Below are 13,420 nucleotides of genomic sequence, written 5' to 3'. Positions count from 1 at the left end.
TTTATGATTTCAGAGAGAGTGGGGATAAATAGGGTTGAGTGTCATTTGTGTGTGTGCCCGGTGTATTTTGGGGGAAGGTGACCACAAATTAAAATTTGGTCACCCACACTCTTGCGCCTCCCATGAAAACTGCCCACAGGTCATCCGAGAGCCACTCGCTATCTTGGAGAACAAAATTAAATGAATCCCTGACAACTATAAACCTCTACTCTTCTCCCTTCTTCATGTACTTGTCCCAGTCCTATCTAGAAGGTTGAAAATAACAAAAGCAGAAAGATATTCAATCCAACTAGAATCAGAAAAGCAAGAAGCTCCATAACTTATTTAAACTAAATGGATAGAAGAGTAATGTGACCTCGTTTGCAAGGATGCTACATTCTTGTCAAATACATAGCACGAGTTGACTGACTGGACTTTACCGTCTGTCTGGTGACCAAAATGTGTCATTGCTCTATTTCCTGATTGCCAAGCCACCTCCATACATAGCCCAAAAGCTTAGAGCTGAAAAAGACCTTTGAAAATCATGTGGTGTCACCTCATTTTAAAGATGAGAATACTGGTGTGCCTCAGTGGCTCAGTTGGTTAAGCATCCAACTCTTGATCTGCTCAGTTCATGATCTCACGGTTCATGTGATCCAGCCCAGTGTCAGGCGCTGTGCCAACAGTTCAGAGCTTGCTTGGGATTCTCTCTCTCCCTGTCTCTCTCTGTCACTCCCCTATTTGCTCTTTGTCTCTCTCAAAATAAATATACATGAAAAGAAATTTTTTGAAGGAAAAGGAAGAAAGGAAGAGGAAGGAAGGAAGGAAGGAAGGAAGGAAGACAGAGAGATAAGGAACTGGTTGAGGAATTTATCTGAGACTTACAGTTATTTGAGTAGGAACTGAGACAAGAAACCAGGTCTCCTATCAACTAAAACTAGTAGTTTTATCACCATAGTTGCCTTACCCAGTTTTTCAGTCAGTATAAGTTCTGGATATACCAGCTGGACAAACTTTAATCAGTAAGTTAACTGTGCTGCAAAAATAATCACATAATGCAGACCAAAACCAAATATATTATCCATACCAATGCTCATTTCTATTAGTATAAGATGATGAGAAAGACTTTCCATCCCATTCCCACAAAAATGTGCCTCTTACACTGGGCAAGATCTCTATTACAACTATTCTTAACACCAGACACACATTTCTCTTACCAATTTTGAAAAAGGCACTTCCTCAGAAAAGATGGCTTAAGTGAATAATAAGAAATGACAATACTTTGAACTCTTATTTTATTCCTATAAACTCCCTAAGTTCATAGGTTGTTTTATTTGCATTAACCAAATACATTTTAAAATAATTTTTTATATTCATTTGCAAAGCTATCTTAAGTCAACATAATAACGATCCTTTCCTTTCATGAAAAAAGTCTTTTTACAGAGCTTCTATTTGGTTAAGATCTATTAAGCCATGTCTAAGAGAACAATGACATATTCTTCACAATCTGCTGCTATGAACCGTATCTAATTATGTTTTCTGTTGCATGAAAGTTTAGGCCCTACAAGCAAAACCGAAGAAGTGGTAGAGTAGTACCAAAAGTAGTAGCAGAGGAAGAAAAACCCAGCTACCACTTAATGAGTGTTTGCCATGTGACAAGGACTATGCTAAATGTTTCATTTATATATATGTGTGTGTGTATGAAAGATCTCACTTGATTCCAACTATAATACTATGAAGTAGTTATTATTATCCCAATTTTACAGATGAGAAATCTGAAGCTTAAGTAACTTAAGATCACACAGTTTTGAGTGTCAGTTAAGACTTCAAAGTCCCTGCATGTAACTGCTACAATTCACTCCTTGACATTCAGCAGGATGGTGTCTCACAATAATGTATTAATTTCATAAATATTCACAATTTGCTTAGAATGTATAAATACAAAGCAACCAGAGTTCAAAGACCGCTGCAGTAAAACAGTAAAACCAACAAGGGTAAGAATGAAAGAACTTTAATGCTTTCATGGCATGCCTATTTCCAATAACCTTCCAGACTTAAAAGTGCTGACAATAATAATTCACTATAGTCTCTGAAACTTCCTCATTCACCTTGCCTCACCCTCAAAACCATATGGTGAAGAACCTCACCAGGTGTCAGGAGAGAAACTCCCTCTCTTCTATTCCCCATAAGAATAATCGCTATACGTCTTCCTACCAACTCCCCCAACCATTTGAAAACATTATCCTTCTCTACATACTTCCCTTTCTCCAGAGACACATGTGAACATGGGAATAGCAACCAGTGAAACTGGTAACACAATTCTCAGACTGGAGGAAGCTTCAAAGCAGAATGTAGAGTGCACTTCAAATTTGAGTTTCCAAACAGAAGAAACTGGTACATCAAATCCCTGTAGAAGATGGTATTTTCAGATGTCATCTTAAACAGAATATAATAGTTACAGTATTTTAGTATTAGTCTTTAGTATAAATCTGGAGATTTACAGCCTCTGCATCTCTGCATGCAATTGGACAAGAATATGGTTTGCATAAATGAAGAAACATTCCATGAGAAATCTGAGTATTAAGACAATGAAAGATATAGGATGCATGATTCCAGCAGGATCCTGGGGGTGCCAAAATACATAAACAAATTATGGCATGAAAAGGTTTTTCTCACAACTAAACACAATTCATGTCCTCAAGTTATTTTACACTCCAGTGACTATAGTCACCATGCATCGGCACCAACTGATTTCACGCTTTATAGGCTGGGAAACAGTCCGTAGCTTAGCCTCTTTCACACTCCACTAACATGGTATCCCAGTAGTTCACCTACTTAACTATTCCCAGTTTAATGTTAGTGCACCTATTACTGACCAACTCAAAAGGCAGTAATATAGACCAAAGTTGTAATATAACTGAACACAACAGCAATATAACATGTAATTGAAAGGTGGAGAGAAAGCTCTGCTTTTTATTCCACATATATACCTGGTGGCAGCGGGGAGAGAGAAGGAAAAACTCCCTCCTAAAATGTATGTCCCTTACCAGACATCTGGAGGTTGGTCTGTTATTTCTAGACTTATTAGAAATTAGTTCCTCTACTGATCTATCTGGATTTCATCCCTAACATCCTACAGTTGACAACAGAGTTGAAATTGACAACGCTTTGAGGGCTGTACCTCAAACATGACATGCATTAACCCTGATCTTTCTTTCCCTTTAGGATTCACAGACTAAAGCTAATAAACCACACAGTAAATTTTCAAAGTAGAAGCAACCAGACTTAATCTGTGCTGAGTGTTATATATGTTATCTCATTTTTTTAATTATTTATTTATTTTAAGAGAGCAAGAGAGAAGAGCAAGGGAAGGGCAGAGAGAGAGGGAAAGACAAAGAATCCCAAGCAGGCTCCACACTGTCAATGCAAAGCCCGATGTGGGGCTCGATCTGAGCCGAAATCAAGAGTCAGACACTTAACCAACTGAGCCACCCAGGTGCCTCTATATTATCTCATTTGATCCCAACTACAAACTAAGAGGTAGCGGGGTATCTTAATTTTGCAGATGAGAAATCTGAAACTTAAATTACTTAAAATCACACAGCTTCCAAGCGTTGGTTAGGATTCCAAAGTCCCTGAACTAGTGTACTAGACTAGAATATAGGCCTCCTAAAAAATGGGGTAAAACAGACAGCAGAGAAAAGCTTAAAAAACAAAAAAAGTGCAATAGCAATAGGAGAACAATTGTAAAGGGGTGGAATCCCTATGTTAGAGATATAGTTACAAATCTGTGTCTCTCTCCCCCTCCTTGAAGCTATGCTAGCAAGCGTGAAGGCCAAATATGGCTGGTGAGAAACTGAGAAACTAAAGCAAGTTACACTTCAAAGTAGGCAAAGAAAACATTAGATAATTAACAAATAAGAGCTTCTCTTATATGCAGATTGAAAGCTTAACTAATTAGAGATTCAAGAATAAATACTGTAATTAACTTAGAATATAATCTCTTCAGAGCAATGTTCCTTTAAAAATCAGGAAGCCTGTAGAGAGCACTACGGAAGGCTTTTCCAAGAAGTACGATGTACTGAACAAACATGACTCAGGTACTAAAACTGCAATTCTAATCTATTTTTCTTATGATACAAAAAGAAAGATAAATGTTAAAGACTGGTAAAAGCTAACAATAGGTAATGGCATTTTCTTGGAGTCAAATATTTTTTAAGTGCAGATACTGTACTGATACAGATACTATGTTGGGACAGTACAGATTATAAAGACTACAATAATATAACATGGTTTGAACCACATGAATAGTGTAGCCTCCCCTTTAAGTTGTCCCCATCTAATTGGGAAGATAAAATATTTTTTTTCAAATTATCATTTTAGAGGCACCTGGGTGACTCAGTCAGTTAAGCATCTGACTCTTGGTTTCAGCTCGGGCCATGCATGATCTCACAGTGGTGAGACTGAGCCCCCATCAGACTCTGTGCTGGGCATGGAGCCTGCCTAAGATTCTCTCTCTCCCTCTTCCTTTTCCCCTTCCCTGCTCACACACGAACACACACTCTCAAAAAAAAAAAAAGAAAAAGTTTTAAAATAATATATGATAGCTAAGTAAAGAGAAAAGCAGCAAATGATAAAAACCCAGAGAGATATCAGTAAGGGCCTAGAATGGTTGAAGATGTAATAAAATAGGTGGAACTGGAGTTAGGCCTTTATAAGCTGGTATAGAGAAAGAGAACTGAAGGGAGACATTGCAAGAAGATTGAACAATATGAAGACGCAGTAAGTCAGAAAGTGATATTTTGGAGACACTTACAGAAACTAGTCTAGCTAGAGCCAAAGGCTGAACCATAGTGAACCATAACTCGCCCCACATTAAAGTCTATTCCACAACCCAGAAATATTCAGAAACCCATGTACTGATGTCTGATGAAGACTGCCATGGCTGGCCAAGTGGTTCTAAACAACACTAGTTGATGGTATGTGTACGTAAGATCTAATACATAAATAAATAACAGGATATATATTCATCTGAGATAAAGGCCCAGTCATTTGGGGATCTCGATATGGTAACTGGCCTTCCTACCATTACAATAATTCCTGGAAAAGATAAGCCCCATCCTTATCACCCTGACTTTTATAGTCTCATTTCCTGGTAGGAAGTGATATTTCTAGTCTCTTCAAAATTTTTAAATCTATCCAATCCACACTCTCATCAACAGAACATGCAGCCTTACAGGTTTTTTTCTTAATTTTTTTTAACGTTTATTTATTATTGAGAGACAGAGAGACACAGAGCGTGAGCAGGGGAGGGGTAGAGAGAGAAGGAGACACACAATCTGAAGCAGGTTCCAGGCTCTGAGGTGCCAGCACAGAGCCCGACGCTGGGCTCGAACTCACAGGCTGCGAGATCATGACCTGAGCCAAAGTCAGTCACCCAACTGAGCCACCCAGACGCCCCACAGCCTTACAGTTTTGATGACAGAATGAAACACTGACACCTTGAAAGGAAAAGTGAAATACACAATTTTCTACTCCACCAAACCCCTCCGCCTCACACACAACCTCTGACTGTTCACTTCACAATCGTTTCAGTAGTACCAACAAGAATAGCTTCCATTCCAACTGCCCACAGAACCAGAGTTGCCCTGCTCTTCTCTCATTTCTTCCCCTCCCACCTCCTCTGTAACTTACACACAACCACCTCACTCTGCTGGCCGTCTTCCCCAACTGCTGCCCAACGATTCACAGGCCCTCACAGATTGTCAGCACTGCGTTCAGGGACTTGAGAAGTACTCTTGTGGGACAGCGCAGTGTGTTAGTACACCATTTTCCCGGACACAATGTCACTCTTTATAGCCAGTTGCAAATTAGTTTCTTCTTAAAAAAAATAATACTCCTAATAAGACAGGTACAAGGAGATTTTAAATAACCAAGATTAAAACTCATTTTGGTTTGCTCTAAGATTGGGGCCATTTCAGACTCATGCACAATGAAATCTCATGCCTCTACTCATAGCAGCCATATACCCCCTCTAGGAATATCAGAAGTACGCTTTCTGATGCTAACAAAAGCAAAGACACCACCAAAAAAGATATCAAAGGAGAATCTTCTTTCCCCTTTTTTATGTAGCTATAGTCCTCATCCTTAGATTCCATTTGAGAATACTTTAAGCTCTGAACGTCAATATTTACTTCTCATTATTTTTGTGTAAAACCATTTAAAAGAAAATTCTTCAAGTCACCAGTATCATTTCATTATAGTTTCCAATTTTTTGCCACATGCTTCAGCAGCACCCAAGTACAATTATCTTCTAACATTTGCTATGACTAACCCTCTTATTGCCACTAAAGCCTTCACCCTACGTATCAGCCACCCAGTTAATACTGGCAAAACATTAGAAACAAGCTGGAACAGACTGAAAAGACCGTAAGAGGATGTGACTAAGAAAGTCTTACATAACAGTGGTTATATCAACTTACTAAGTCTTCTTGGAAAAAAATTTAATTGAAAAAGAACACCTATAGAGTAATATGAAATAATTAAAATCAGTTTCACTAGCTATCTCATTATTTTTCATTTCTAATTTCTTTCATAGCATTATTCACTCTGCTTCTTTATGCTTTACTGAAGATATAATCTTCCTGAGTCAGTTCTTCACACCTCTATAATAACATAGCTTCTTCACTGCTCCATATATGAATGAGAGGGAAGTTCTAGAGCTTGAAAGGATGTCAATTCTCTGTTCCTACAGTGGAAGAGACTAAACAAAGCAAAACCAGTATCCCAGCTTTGAGAACTAATTCTAATATTTAACCAGCCCCTGTTCTCTCTACAGCAAACACCAAAATTAAGAACAGTGAATAGAAGAAAATCTTTAAGAGACCCTCAGTCCTTCAGGAAACTGCCACTCTCAAACTTGTTTTAAATGAGTTACAATTAAAATGACATTAAAAGAAACAAAATATAAGCAAATAAATATTTAGAGTAAATAAACAATAGTTCTATAAAATACGCACAAGTATAGTCAACTGACTTACCAAATAAATGACATTTATTTTTTGAATAATAAAACTCTAGAACATGCAGACAGATTTTATCTGAAGGCAAATGGTACAAAAGTTTCCTTCTGATAAACAGCAGTCTCACCTGGAAAATAATAAAAGTTATTTTTATAAAAATATATAATTACTTCTTTGACACTAGTCTATGCTCTTAACTTTCATTATCTCATTTCGCAAATGCTAAGAGTTTAACACATTTACCTACCATAGAATGTGCAATGAAAATAAACACAAACAGATGAAAATACTTTTTAGTAGCTCATCAACCAAACAGAATAAGAAAATGTCATCTTTTCTCATTCTCAGTCCTGTGAGAACTAGTCTGAGGGGGCAGAAATGCCTATCAATTGCCTTCAAAAAAAAGAGAAAGTGGGGCACCTGGGTGGCTTAGTCGGTTAAGTGTCCAACTGCAGCTCAGGTCATGACCTCACGGTCCATGAGCTCAAGCCCCACATCGGGCTCTGTGCTGACAGCTCAGAGCCTGGAGCCTGCTTCAGATTCTGTGTCTCCCTCTCTCTCTGCCCCTCTCCTGCTCAGGCTATATCTCTCTCTCAAAAATGAATAAATGTTAAAAAAAAAAATTTTTTTTTTAAAGAAAAAAACCAAAATAATACAAATGATGAAAACCACAAAAAGATGCTCAACTTCTAGTCATAACTACAGTTCTAACTTACAGGATGGCATATGGTGGATGCTCAATAAGAATATGCCAGATGGTTGGATGGATGGATAAAAAATTAACCTCATCAGCTAGCAAAGAAAAAATAAATCATATCAGTTACCAAAGAAATGCAAAATAAATATATAAATACACAGTACTTTTGTTTGCCCATCAAACTGACAGACTTAAAGAGCAATAAGGTCCTATTTTGGTAAATGTAGACAGAAGAATTCACACATTGTTGATGGAGGTACACCTTTTAATAACGTATAAAGCATTTTAACAATATTTCAGAATCTTTTACATATCAAAGAGGCTTAGGACCAGGCAATTCTTCAAATACTTTATCATAAGGTAATAACTGACCTCTACCATAATACTTCTCCCAAAACTATTTATAATAGTGAAAAATTATAAACAACTTTAACGTCCACCTATATGGGTAAGGTTAAATAAATTATGGTATATCTAAGCTATACAAAAATAGTCATTAGAAAGAATAATGTAGCTCTATAAAAACTGATACAAAGATCTACAAATATATTGAGTTTTTTAAAAATGGAAAATTTAACAAGTGTACGAAACCAATATAAAAACTTTGAAACATTCCTGAGTAGATGTGAACAAATGGAAAGCTTGTTTCCTTGTTCAGATAAAAAAAAAACTCAACATTACTCAACATCATAAAGACGTCAGTTCTCCCTCAAGTAATTTATGAATTTAACGTAATCCCAATAAAAATCCCATTTTGAACATACTTTCTTCTAGAGATAGACAGCTGACACTAAAGTTCAACAGAAAAATAAAGATGTAACATGACACATTAAAAATGTTAAAAGCTACCCCTTGATATACTACAAAGCCTCTATAATTAAAACAGCGTGATAATGGTACAGGAATAGACAGATCAGTGCAAAAGAGTAGAAAGTCCAGAAATAAACTCAATGGAAACTTAATGTATGCTAAACATGACATCTCAAAACACTGGGGCAAAACTGTACTTTTTAAAGAAAAAATATACTGGGATGACTAATTAGCATTTGGAAGATTATTAAATTTGTATAATATTCACTAAAAAAAAAACTCTAAACGAAGCAGGGATCCAAATGTAACAACTAAAACGTGTAAATTCTTCTCTACCTTGGGGAAAGAGAAAGGTATTCCAATTACAACCCAAAATTCAGATGCAACAAAAGACTGAAAAATTGAACTAGATAAATGCCTAAAAACAGACACACACATGCACGCACACACACACACATAACCAAAAAACAACTGACAAACTGGGAGAAAATACCTGTAACATATAGAACTTAAAATAGCTAGCATCCCTAAAAAAAAAAGAACTCAGAAAAATTGAGGGAGAAAAAAATCTAATAGAGAAATAAATAAAAAGATACAAAACAATTAACAAACACAAAAAAGATATTTAAATGACCTTTATACATATGAACAGATGTTCAACCTCACTACTAACAAAAGAAATAAACATTAAAACTATATGGAGATACCACTTCTTACCTTTAAGGTTAGCAAAAATTAAGAAGTATAACAACACTCTGATGGTTATGGGAAAACAAACACTCTCACATACTGCTGGTGAGAATTCAAATTTATATAACCCCCACAGAAGGGGATATAGCAATATTTAAGAAATTTACACGTGCTTCTAAACTTTTGACCCAAACATACCATTTTAGGAATTCACCCAAAGATATATTTCCAACATACAAAAATATACATGACCAGGTTAGCCACTGTAGCACTGTTTGTAAATGCAAAATATTGGAAACATCATAAAAGAATGGTTAACATCCTCACAACACAGTAGTGATACAAAACTGTCAGAGGGAGGAAAAGACAGACGGAGAGAGGGTGAGTCTATAAATTGATATGGAATGGGTTCCAAAATATGTTGTGTTAAATGAAAAAACCAAGCACAAAAGTTTTCTATAGTATATATCTTCTGTGTAAAAAAGAAGAAATCAGAAAATATACATGTATCTCATCATTCCCGGAGGGAAAACACACAGTAAGGATAATTCAGAAAATGATGAAACTGGTTATCTACAGAGTGGGGTAGAAACCGGTGGAAAGGGGGAAAGAAAAAAGGGGGAACACTGCTCTGAGTATACATTTTTTTGTACAATTCTTACTTTTGGAACCATGTTAACGTTTCACATATTCCAAAATAAGGAAGATCAGTTAGGATGGGGAGAAAAACTCAGAATGAAAATAAACTCAGAACTGTATTTCAGGGGCGCCTGGGTGGCTCAGTCGGTTAAGCGTCTGACTTCGGCTCAGGTCATGATCTCACGTTTCGTGAGTTCAAGCCCCACATTGGGCTCTGTGCTAACAGCTCAGAGCCTGGAGCCTGCTTCAGATTCTGTGTCTCCCTCGCTCTCTGCCCCTCCCCCACTCATGCTCTGTCTCTCTCTGTCTCTCAAAAATAAATGAAGATTAAAAAATTTAAAAAAAACCTGAACTGTATTTCAAATGACTAACATAACCATGTGAGGATGGGAAGGATGCTAGGGAGAGAAAACAAATCCAAGTAACTTTTAAACATGGTTTTTAGATCAGCACTGTCCAACAGAAACATGATGAGAATCACATATGTAATTTAGTATTTCTGATAGCCACATTTCAATAAAATAGGTGGAATTAACTTTATTAATATATCTTATCCAATATATCTAAAATATTTCAGTATATAATCAACATAAAAATATTACTAAAATACTAATAAGATCTTTTACCTTCCTTAGTTTATACTAAATTTACAAAATCCAGTGTATACTTTATACTTACAAAACAATTCATGTGTAGTGGCTACCCTATTGGACACTGGAGATTTAGAGTATATACCTTTAGGCTAAAGAAAAACCTATCAACAAATACTGAACTCTGCTCAGGTGTCTTTTAAATAGTGGTATGAGTTAGCAATTCTTAAGTTTATTCTAAAATTGAGCCAATAAGTAAAAATATGAATAACAGGGCTAGATTTTTCCCTGTTGGAAGAGGGAGTTCTAAATACAGAATAAAAGAAGGACAGAATAAACCCTGTAGTACTGGGTTGGAATCACAGGTTATCAGTATAAACTCACTGCTTTCAGTAGACAGATGAAGATGTACTGAGTGTGTGTGGATGGACACACACTTACACCACAACACAACTGCTTCCACGTGCCTGCTGAGAGGGCCTAGAGCAATGAGGGCATCTAGGGTCCAGATCACGGCTTTTAAAACTACTCTCTACCAAAAGCAACCAGAGCTCCTTAAAGAAATAACTCATTCCAGGGCTCAGGCTGGGAAAGTGCAAGATGAGCCTACATTTTGTTGCAGTAAAAAGTGAGGCAGTGCTCAAAAGAATGAGTAGGGTAAGCCAAAGGGAGATAGGAATTGGCTTGAAGGGACAGCAAGGCCAAAAGGGGAACAGCATCAAAATAAATAATTATGAAATAAAGTATTATTATAAATAAGTGTAGAAGAAATGGTAGATTTACATATTCTATATGTTGAATTTCTAAATCTACTATTTCGGAACCATCATGAAAATGATTCAGGCAGAAATCACCAATCAATACTAAAATTGGTGAGTAAAAGTTCAAGAAGTGGGGTGCCTGGGTGGCTCAGTCGGTTGAGCGTCCGACTTTGGCTCAAGTCATGATCTCGCAGTCCGTGAGTTCGAGCCCCGTATCAGGCTCTGGGCCAACAGCTCAGAACCTGGAGCCTGCTTCTGATTTTGTGTGTGTCTCTCTCTCTGCCCCTCCCCCACTCATGCTCTCACTCACTCTCAAAAATAAATAAATGTTAAAAAAAAATTTTTTTTTAAAGTTCAAGAAGTAACATCTATAGTCTCAAAGTGTTTTCTCAAAGGTATTTGAAAATTAGAAACAAAATGTGAATACTTAACCCCACTGAACTATATACCTAAAAATGGTTAACCTGGTAAATTTTATATTATGTATATTTTACCAACAAAACTACAAAAGGAAAAATAGTAACTACACGGGAAAACCTGGCAGACAGTACCATTTAAAACACTTAAAAAAAAATCTTTTTTAAAGGTATAAATCAGCAAGGATGGATTTTTAATGAAGTGATCTAAGATCACATTACCAGTAATTCAACATCCTACACCACCTGACATGATGTCCTAAGAAGCATAACATTATTTCTACAGTACTCCTGCCAAAAATGGATAGTCTGAATCCAATCATGAGAAAACATCAGATAAACCCAAATTAGGGGCATTCTACAAAATAACTGGCCTGCACTCTTCAAAAATGTCAATGTCATGAAAAAAAATACAGACTGAGGAAATGCTCCAGATTAAAGGAAACTAAAGAGATATGACAACTGAATGCACTCCATGATCCAGAATTTTCTTTTGCCATGAAAGCACATTATTGGGACAAGGGCTGAAATTTGAACCAGCCTGCAGATTACACAATAATATTAAATCAATGTTAATTTCCTGATCTTCACAACTATACTTTGGTTACATAAAAGAATAACCTTATTTTTAGAAAATGCACCCTCAAGTATTTAGTTATACAGGGAAATAGGTCAGCACCTTACTGTCAAACAGTTCAAGAAATATTTAGACAGTATGTATATGGAAAGAGAGAGAGAGAGAGAGAGAGAGAGAGAGAGAGAGAGAGGGAGGGAGGGAGGGAGAAGGAGGATAAATAAGAGGAGGGGAGGAAAAGTAGGAAAAAAAGAGGAGAAAGGGAGGAAGGGAGAGGGAGAGAAAAAGGAAAAGTAGTAAAGTGTTAATGTTTGAGGTATCTGAGTAAATTTTTTGTAGATTCTTGTAAGTTTTCTGCAGTCTGAAATAATGTCAACATAAATTAAACGCCCCTCAAAAAAGAAAAAGATGTTAGCACAGTACCTGGCACATAATCTGCAGTCAAATGAATAGCAGCTGTTAGATGTTAGTATGGACTCTAGATTCTACACAAAAAATTCTCTTGACGTAACAGATATACACATTTATGGTGGGAAAAAATGGGGAGAGAAGCAAAATAATACATATAATATGCTCCATTTAAACATCTTCACACAAATACACGTAAATGAACGGGAAAGACTAGAAAATATACACTAAATGGTTAATAGTGGTTAGCACTGGGTTGAGGAATCAAAGTGATTCTTATTTTCTTCCTCATACTTACCAGTATTTGCTAGCTTTCTTATAATGAAGATGAATCATTTTTATGTTTTTTTCTAAAAATTACTTATAGAAATTAAAAGGATAGCCTGCAATCAAGGAAGGCATAGCATTCTTCATTTTCTATAACAATACCCTCTTTGCAGACCCATATTTAATTATTGTTTTTGAGCACCATATTGTTACTTGCCTTTCATTTATTAAAATTATAATGATCATGTAGTATCATTCTGATAGGGAAAAATTATGTTATAAGATGGCCGGACAGGACTGATAGGGGAATTCCAGTCCCCGCCCGAAGACTCCCCTTCCGAGTTCTTCCTCCTACCCCACTTGCAGCGTGCACCAAATTATTACTAATGTGGAAGTAACAGACTATAAATTGTCCCCCATTCTTGCGCTCGGGTCTCAGACCTCTGGAGAATGATCTCCTCTGAGCCTGCCTGTGTGAAATAAACCTCCTGCCTTCCAAGATCTCTGAGCGCCGCTTGGTTCTTCCATTGGGTGATCCAGACCAGGTTCTCTAACATTTGGTTCCCT

At 36.7% G+C, this 13,420-nt stretch overlaps 1 protein-coding gene across 11 annotated transcripts in view; it reads right to left on the bottom strand.

Moving 5' to 3' along the window:
• R3HCC1L (R3H domain and coiled-coil containing 1 like) overlaps window positions 1–13,420 on the bottom strand; it is a 103,494-nt gene that overhangs the window by 72,031 nt on the left and 18,043 nt on the right. For 7 of the 11 annotated variants that reach the window (XM_023240810.2, XM_006938066.5, XM_019813660.3 and 4 more), the window contains one exon: window positions 7,020–7,128. The exons of 3 other annotated variants lie outside the window; for them this stretch is intronic. The gene's annotated coding sequence lies outside the window, so the exon portion shown is untranslated. Of the gene's footprint in view, window positions 1–7,019; window positions 7,129–7,717; window positions 7,794–13,420 lie in introns of all 11 variants that reach the window. One more of the 11 variants, XM_045040521.1, reaches the window with a different exon arrangement.

Source organism: Felis catus, chromosome D2 (assembly GCF_018350175.1).
Source record: "Felis catus isolate Fca126 chromosome D2, F.catus_Fca126_mat1.0, whole genome shotgun sequence".
NCBI lineage: Eukaryota > Metazoa > Chordata > Mammalia > Carnivora > Felidae > Felis > Felis catus.
Note: the sequence above shows the minus strand (reverse complement) of the source record. Positions and strands in the feature narration are given on the sequence as shown.